The 9,166-nt window shown below is 43.5% G+C and overlaps 1 long non-coding RNA gene across 1 annotated transcript; it reads left to right on the forward strand.

Moving 5' to 3' along the window:
* Positions 1 to 6,110: 6,110 nt before the first annotated feature.
* On the forward strand, positions 6,111 to 8,092 carry LOC111821066 (uncharacterized). The gene is made up of 3 exons (XR_002824544.1): positions 6,111 to 6,233; positions 6,668 to 6,846; positions 7,827 to 8,092. It is a non-coding gene; the product is annotated as an uncharacterized LOC111821066 (long non-coding RNA).
* Positions 8,093 to 9,166: the final 1,074 nt, after the last annotated feature.

The raw sequence follows: 9,166 nt of genomic DNA on the forward strand, positions 1-9,166 counted from the left end.
CTGCTTTAAAGTGGCTTCCGGTCGCCTCCTCCCGGCGGCCCCGTCGCGGGGGCGGAGCTTGTGAGGCGGGGGCGGGGCTGGCTGAGGGGGGGGCCGGGCGCTCAGTGGGTGCCGGGAAGAAGGCCCGCCCCGCGCGCGCGCGTGCGCTTTGGCGCACAGGGGCGGTGGCGCGCGGGCTCTGCGTGCGGCGGCGGTGCGCTCCCGCGAGGGGGCGTGTCCTTCCGCGGGCGGGCGGTGACTCGGGGGGCCCGCGTCTACGCGCTTTGGGGAGCGCGCCACTGTGAGGAAGCGAGGGGCGCGCCGCGTGGGGCGGGCTCCACCTGCTTGCTGACAGATGGAGGGTCACTTTGTTCCGAGAAGACCCGGGCACCCGAGGGAGGATGTGAAACGGAACGACCCGTTTCGGTGCGGTTGGCTTGTTTATTTGCCTCCTCCCAGGACGCCTCAGTTCCTGACAACAGCGGACCCGAGAGCACGCCAACGACTGCAGCCGCCGCCGCCGCTGGACGGGCCGGACGGGGTCGCGGGCGTTCCTGATTCACGGGAAACGTACGAGGAACGTACGCGGCCTCGCAGAGGGGAAGCCTGGCTCTGAGGTTTTGTCGATAGACGCCCACAGACACTGTAGTGACTTATTCAGCAAAATTGGTTGAGCATCTACTACGTGCCAGGCGTGCACTAGACTTGAGGCTGCAACCCTGGTCAGCTCAGACACCATGCCTGTCCTCGTGGACTTTGCAGAACACCCTGTTCCAAAAACCGTAAAACCAAACCCGTTGCCTTTGAGTTCATCCTGACTCACAGCGACGCTATAGGACAGAACTGCCCCTGTAGGGTTTCCAAGGCTGTAATCTTTACCGGATGACGTTTCGGTTAGCAGTTGAGTACTTAACCACTGTGCCATCAGGGCGCCGTCCTCCAAGAATAGGCAGCAGAAAAGGAGTGTCTGTCTAAAGGCAGGAGTACTGCTTGGGGTAGATGGATAGGGCAGTATCTCCAGGTAGCTGGTACCATCAGGGAGAACAGGGAACCACCAAGCCCAGAGGAGGAGCCACAGGGGCACTCAGGCATGGCCTGCATATCACTGACTCCTACCACAAACAATGATAAGCACAGACCAGTGGAAGCTGATTCTGTCCCTGCCTCCAACGGATCACCCAGGGAGAGGCATCTAGTGACAGATAACCTCACAATGAAGATTCACCAATTATTTGAGAGCACCAAATGACAGGCTGAAGAACTTACCCTGAAGAAAGTAGAATTGATTGTATAATCATATCAAGACTTCATAAGTTTAATTAACATCTTCACTGAGTAAAGGAATTTATTGTGTCCATGAAACAGCAATTGTAAAAAAGACCAATTAGAGCCTTTGGAAATGAAAGATAAAAGGCTGAATTGCAACAAAGACACAAAGATTGAAGTAGTGCACCAGAGGACTGGGCTAGGAATTCTCTCATTACACGGCACTAAAGTACTTTGGACATGTTATCAGGAGGGACCAGTCCCTGGAGAAGGACATCATCCTTGGTAAAGTAGAGGTTCACCGGAAAAAGAGGAAGACCCTCAACAAGATGGATTGATACAGTGGCTGCAACAACGGGCTCAAGCATAACAACGATTGTGAGGATGGCACCAACTCGACGGCACCTAGTAACAACAAAGTATGAAAGATAGAAGTTAAAAAATAAAAAGTTAATTAACATGTAAAATAGATTTAGAAGTTCACAGTGGTTAAGCGTTTAGGTCAGCAGTTCAAATCCACCAGCCACTCCTTGGAAACCCTATGGGGCAGTTCTACTCCATCCTATAGGGTTACTCTGAGTTGGAATCAACTCGCCGGCAATAGGTTACTATCTGTTAGGATTTGCCAGAAACGGAAACAGAATTAAAGTAGTGGAGGCAAACGTGAAGAAAGTATAGCTGAGAATTTCCCTGAACTGAAGAAAACAAATCCTTGTATTGAAAAGGCTGAACAGGGTTAAATTAAAACAAACAACAGCAAAACCCCTTCACGCTATTGAACATTCAGGATAAAATAGAAAATTCTAAAATTTGCTAAAGAAGGAAAAAAATTGCCTACAAAGGAATGAGAATCCTGTTAACTTTAGATTTATCAGTGACGCCCTTGCGAGAAGACAATATAACAAGTAACTTCAAAGAGATGAAGAAAAAGAAGTGCAAGGCACGATAGGCACAGTAGGATGGCCTTTTACATGCTAAGCAGTGCACCTGAGGGCAAGCCAAACTGCCATATCTCTCAGAAGAAAGACATTTCAAAAGCAGTGAGAGGCTTGTTTGACCGTTGCATGTGTTGCGTTTGAGAAGGGAAGAATCCTTGTTATTGGCTAGAAGCTTTCTGTTAATAGTGAGAAAGTGCCAACATTAAAACTTGCAGAATGAGTGTTAGCAACTTGAAAAAAAGCCGCAGAGACAATAGTAGAGCACTCTGATAGCAAGTGCTGCATCACCAACACACTTACGGCACGCTGACATCAATGGCTCTGACATGAAAAGTGAGTCAGTCCCTGGACGAATACCTTAAATTTATTTTGCGTATATTTTCCTTTTTTTTTTTTTTTTTAATGCATAAGAGTGACATATGGTCAACCAAACCAAAACAAACCCATTGCCGTCGATTCCGACTCTGTCTACAGGACAGAGTAGAACTGCCCCATAGAGTTTCCAAGGAGCAGCTGGTGGTTTCAAACTGCCAGCCTTTAGGTTAGCAGCCGAGCTCTTAGCCCCCAGGGCTCCATATGGTCAACATATATTTCTAAATAAATCTACAAGAACTCTTTCAATAAATGTAAAAAAATTAGAAGTAATCAGAAAGCATTACGTCGTACTTTATTTGGTAGTGTCTTTTTTTCCTAATGTTGCTGTTGAGTCAGTTCCTACTCACGGCGACCCCAACTGTGCAGAGGGTTTCCAAGGCTGTGACCTTTCGGAAGCAGAAGCAGAGCACTAGGCCTTTCTTCCAAGGCACCTCTGGATGGGTTCCAGCCGCCAGCCTTTCAGTTAGTAGTCCAGCTCTTAACCATTTGCACCACCCAGGGAATCCTTCCTCCTAGTAGTACATAAAATAATAATGTGTCTTAGAATCTATAGCATCTTAGATGCAATGAAATATAGTAATTGATAGAAAATTGGTGCCAGAAGTGAGATGTTAAAAGTAACAACTGAATTGAGAAACTGGCTCAGTGGAGGAGGTAGAAAGGCTAGTATGCTGGTTACCCTTGCTATGCAGACATAAAATGTTTGGTCAGATTGTCTCCTGCTGTACCTTGCGACCAGAGCCCTGGTAGTGCAGTGGTTAAGAACTCAGCTGCTCACGAAAGGTCAGCAGTTCGAATCCACCAGCCACTCCTTGGAAACCCTATGGGACAATTCTACCCTATCCTATAGGGTCTCTATGAGTCGGAATCGACTCAACGGCAAAGGGTTTGTGTTTTTTTTTTTTGTTTGTTTGGTAATTTGAGACCACATGTTATGTAAGCTTACAGTGATGGTGGAAATGGTTGAAGAAATTCAGAGTGTTGCTGCTGCTTATTGCTTCTTTCAGCAAAGCTCTACAAGGGAGGGAAGAAAGAGTTTGCCAGTCAGCTGACAAAGATGGAAAGAATACAGCTTTGCAGAGGCTCTATGCCTGTGGCCTGAAATCTAAATTGACTGTGAATTCCATAATTTAGAGCCTTTCTGGGTTGAAAAAGCCAACTATTACTTTTTCCCACCCGGAAGCCTGTAAAAATAGCAGCTAAGAGGTGGTAGTAATAGATATGATTATGGCTCCGAGCCTTTCCAAAATTGTTGTAAACCAGATTGGGTGAGCACACCAGCAAAGAATAGATTAAGGGTGGCATATCCCTCGTAGGTTTGCATTTCAGATTGCATCAAGGCAGGGCCATTAAGCTAAGGTGGGAATAATCTGGGCAGAATTCAGAGGCCAACAGGTAAAAAACAGAAACCTTCAGACTTAAAAACTATATTGAGACAAGACCTTGGTCTGTGCCTACTCATATGTGGAATTGCCTAGAAGGAAATATTTGAGTTTAAATCTACCATCTTACTATTTTCTATTTTTCTCACCTGTTCTACACTCCTTTTTCTTTCTTTTCATGCCTTCTTTTTGATTAAGTATTTTTAAATTCCATTCTTTCCCAACAATTAGGTTATTTGTTATAATAATTCTTTTTCATCGTGAATTAAAATACCCTTTTATATTATTATTTTTTTAATACTACTTTACTGTGTTTTCGGTGCAAGTTTACACAGCAAATTAGGTTCCCATTTGACAATCTCTGACAAGTTGTCCAGTAACATTGGTTAATTTTTCACAATATGTCAACATTCTTATTAATTGCATTCTGGTTGTTCCATTTCCGGTACTCTAGTTTCCCTGTCCCCCGCTTATCTTCTCATCTTTGCTTTAGGAGTAATTGTTGACCTTTTGGTCTCATATAGATGGTTTTTTAATGGAGCCCCATACTCACGGGTGATATCCTTTGTTTTGGGTGCCAATCGTTGTTTCTCAGAAAGGTGACCTCGGGATAGTTTTGGTTCAAGGTTTAAAGAGTATCTGAGGGCAATAGTCTCAGGGAGTCCCTCAGTCTCAAGTGGTCCAGTAAGTCTGGACTTTTTAAGACTTTGAATTCTGCTCTGTGTTTTTCTCCCCTTCTATCTGAGTCCATCTATTGTGGCTCTGATCAGAATGGTCCGTAGTGGTAGCCCAGCACCATCTGCTTCTTCTGGTCTCAGGGTAGATGGGTCTGTGGTTTGTGTAGGCTGTTAGCCCTGTAGACTAGTTTCTGCTCTGAGACTTTGGTTTCCTTCTTTCTCTTTTGCTCCTAACGAGTAGAGACCAATAGTTGTATCTTAGATAGCTGCTTGCAAGCTTTTAAGGTCCCAGATGCTACTCACCTCGGGTGCAGAATGTGAACTTTGTGATGCTAGTTGACTAAGCTGTCCCATGAGGCTGAGGACCTAAGCCTTCAAACCCAGAAAGCCATTCTCGCAAGGTGTTTGGTTATGTCTGAGAAGTATCTGTAACTGTGTCCTGTATGAATATATAAGCATGCACACACATCTGTATATACACATATGTATAGATAACTCCTCTTATAGTTCCTTAACTATTATTGTAGTGTATTTCGGTTATTTATTGCTGTGTATAAACCATCCCAAAACTTAAGGACTTAAAACGACAACTATTTTATTTGCTCATGCTTCCCAGTTCTCTGGCTCAGAAGTTCAGGCAGTTAGGGGTGGCCATCAGGGGTAGTTCTAGACAGAAGCTGAAGATTTCAAGAAAAACCTTTCCTTTCCTGATATACAACCATCCCTTCCATTTGCCCCTTCTTTTTCTTCCTTCTAGAATGTTGACATGAAGCTGAAGATGGAGCCTCAGAACAAAAACAAAGGTGAACATGATGTAGAAAATATGCAGACAGAAGCCACAACCTACGACTGCACACTTGAGGAGAAAGATAGAAGGAGCCTGGGTCATTCCTGACGTCCTGAAGCTGCTGCTCCGGTCCTAGGCTCGATTTATTCCTGTGTCTGATGAGTTAACCCAATTTTGTTGAGCTGTTTTCTGTTGTGTGTAGCTGAACATGTTCTTGGTGAATATACAAGCTATCGTAAGTTAGCTCCTAACCAGTCTTCCTGCTTGAAGGCTCTACGGGTTAGATAGCAGTACGACTTGGTGTGTCAGAAATACAAGAGCTGTCACAAAGCAATACACCAACTTCTATAGCATTCCCTGCTAACTGCAGAGATTTATCAATTATTATATTATATTATTAAGAAACATTTTGATGTAGTTATATTGTCTTATTTCACTCGAAGATTTTTCCTATTGTTATAACAGTATTGTACGTTAGTATTATTTTACCTAACATTATATGATAAGCAGGTTTTCATGTTAACGCTGTCTCTTAAACAAATAGCTGTTTAATATTTTACTTAACTTTTTGCATCACCTATTCACTGAATAAGGAGCCCTGGTGGCGCAACGGTTAAGCGCTCGGCTGCTAACTGAAAGGTAGACTGTTCCAACCCACCAGGCGCCCTGCGGGAGAAAGCTGTGGCAGTCTGCTTCTGTAAGGATTACAGCCTTGGAAACCCTATGGGGGCAGTTCTACTCTGTCCTGTTGGGTTGCTGTGAGTCGGGATCAACTCAATGGCTATGAGTATTCACTGAGGACTACATTCAAGTCACTGGATTAAGTATTGTGAGTACACATCCATGAATAAGACAAGACCCCTCCCTGAAGGTTCTTTTAAACTCCAAAAGACACAAACGTATACATGGAACATATATGGCATATACATATGTGACCTTAAGCATTTAATTCTTTATATTTATTTAATTCTTATGCTTATTTAATTCTATATATGTATGCTTAGAGAACAGAAATATTCTGATTTCCTTTCCAAGTGTTCCTTGTACTGCTCATTTCTGCTAGCCTTGTCTGCTGGATTTGCCTTGGCATGATGAGTAGAGTACTTTTCCCATGAAGTAATGTCAAAACCAAGACTTTAAACTCTCAAGCTGCAACTTTAAGTGACCCATGACTGCCAGTTTTTGTTTTCATTAACAGTAAATGCTATCAAATGTAAATATCAATATTCTGTTGCTTTCTCTTTTCGCAATTACTGGTAACAGTTAATTCCCCAACATCCTGGTGCTGAAAAAGATTGTCATTTCTGGTTAGCACGCTGAGAGGGAAGCAATGAGGAACGTGACTCAGCCAGCACAATGAAAGACCTGAGATTTGAAAACGGCTTGATCCTAGCAACACTGTGCTGAGATTACGTGGAGAAGACAGCCAACTTGTATAGACGGTGAGCAGATACCTCCTTCCCTATGAGTGCTAAATCCAAGATAAAATGCTTTCCATGACCATGTATATAAGGGCAATTTACTCTTTAACTCAAAAGAAGTTCCTGTGTGCATGTATCCAATCTACCTAAAGTGAAAGAAAAGTCAAACTGTTATTATCTAACGAATTGCTGTCAAGTCGATTCCGACTCATAGCAACCCTGTGAGGCAGAGTAGAATTGCCCCATAGGGTTTCCAAGGAGCAGCTGGTGGATTTGAACTGCCCACCTTTTGGCTAGCAGTTGTAGCTCACTGTGGCCCTTAACTACGGCACCACCAGGGCTAGGCAACTGGATTACAGTACTATTGTTTTTAAACCTGTAAATCTGTTATCGAAAAATTCTGCCTCGATGTTGTTACTAATGGGCCAACTCCTTGGACTTATCTGAAGGAAGATTTCTATTTCTCTGTGAGCGAGCTTAGTGCTCTTGGGATTCTAGAGCAAGACAAGATTTTGGATGAAGTTTATTTACCTCAAGTTTTAAATATGGTATTCATGGAAGAAGGTTGGAAAATGCTTCTGGGGAGTATGTCAGAGCAACTGAAGGTACAGAATTTAATCAACGTGAATTAATTACACACTCAGAGGTAGACTAGTTTAGAGCCTGACATCAACAGCTTGACAAATGTAAATTTAAAATTTATATTTTCATAAAGTGATGGAATATTCACTTTGCAGAACATTTCCAAGTTTTAAAAATATTTCTCGGTTATAATCGGTCTCTTGAAACTCACTCCTTTTCTCTGCTTCTGATGAGGCAGCAGGGGGCCTTTGTCTGGGAAAGATGACGGTAAGTACAAGGCCTGGTGAAAAGTGAAACAGATAAAATACGAATAGGCTGAGTTCTGAAACGCTTAAGCAAGATCACAGACTATCCTGGTTGTCTGAGATTGGGCCTTGTAAACTGCCTAGTCACCTGCTTAACTGTTCCTGTCTTCCCAGGAGCCGTGTGCCCTTGGAATCCCCTCCAGTTTGGAATTGGTGTGATTCCTACACCACATACTGAAAGTGCCGTCTGAGCTCACTGATTTGAGGTCCGTAGGAGACTGTTCCTTCAGAGAAGTTCCTAGATGTTTTCCAGACCATTTACTCAACTGATTCCACTCACATTTATTGGATGTGTATGTGCTGGGCACTGGTTACGCAAAATGATAAATAAGACAGTCTCTGTCTCTGTCAGTTCCTTTCTTTCTTTCTTTTTATTGTGCATTAGGTGAAAGTTTACAGAGCACATTAGATTCCCATTTGATAGTCTGTACATAAAGTATTTCATGGCCTTGGTTTCATTCCCCACAATGTGTCAGCACTCCCCCATTTCCACCCTGGGTTCTGCATTTCCCTTTGTCCTGATTTTCTGCCCATTCCTGCCTTCTCATCTTTGCTTTTGATCAAGTATTGCCCTTTTGATCTCGTATAATTGATTCTTCTAAGAAGCACATTCCTCTCAGGTGTTATTGTTTAGTTTATGGGACTGTCTATTGGTTGGTTGGAAGGTGGTCTCCTGGAATGGCTTCAATTCCAGGTCAGAAGGGTGTGTTAGGGTCATAGTCTTGGGGATTCCTCCAGTCTCTGTCAGACCAGTAAGTCTAGTCTTTTTTATGAATTTGAATTTTTGTTCTATATTTTCCTCCTGCTCCGTCTAGGACCCTCTTTGGTGATCCCAGTTACAGCGGTCGGTAGTGGAAGCCAGGCGCCATCTATTTCTTCTGGTCTCAGGGTCATGTAGGTTGTGGTTCACGTGGTCCATTACTAATCGCTCCCTTGAATCTTTGGTTTTCTTCTGTCAGTTTCTTAAAGTCTGTGAAACCACTACCCAAAATCACCTGGGAAAGCCTGCTACTGGTTCCCTAGCCCCATCCTAGATCTGTGAAGCAGAATCTCAGAATGCAGGGCAGGGGGTGCGCTTTGAAGACATTCCCTAGGCACTGCTGCTCCAAGAGCTCACAGCGGGGAGGGGGCCTTGGGACTGGCGTGGCCAAATGAGAAAGCAAATAAATACATTATAGTGTGGTAAGTACTATAATAAGAGTATATATGCAAGGTAGTAAGAATATAGAGCAGAAGGATTAAGCCTAACTCTACCGTTAGAGGAGAGGGTGCCAGCGGTAGACTCTTGAAAGTATCTAAAATTATTATTCCTCAGAATGTTAAGAAACTCAGTTGTTTCTACTTGGAGAACACCTAAATCTAATAGGAAAAAAAAAAAAAAAAACTCTACTTTTAAAAAAGCTAATTCCCAGGTAAAATTAAAGACCTTAATAACCACGGGCCAGAGGTCATCT

The sequence above is a fragment of the Trichechus manatus genome, unplaced genomic scaffold (genome assembly GCF_000243295.1).
Source record: "Trichechus manatus latirostris isolate Lorelei unplaced genomic scaffold, TriManLat1.0 scaffold00062, whole genome shotgun sequence".
In the NCBI taxonomy this organism is placed as follows: domain Eukaryota; kingdom Metazoa; phylum Chordata; class Mammalia; order Sirenia; family Trichechidae; genus Trichechus; species Trichechus manatus.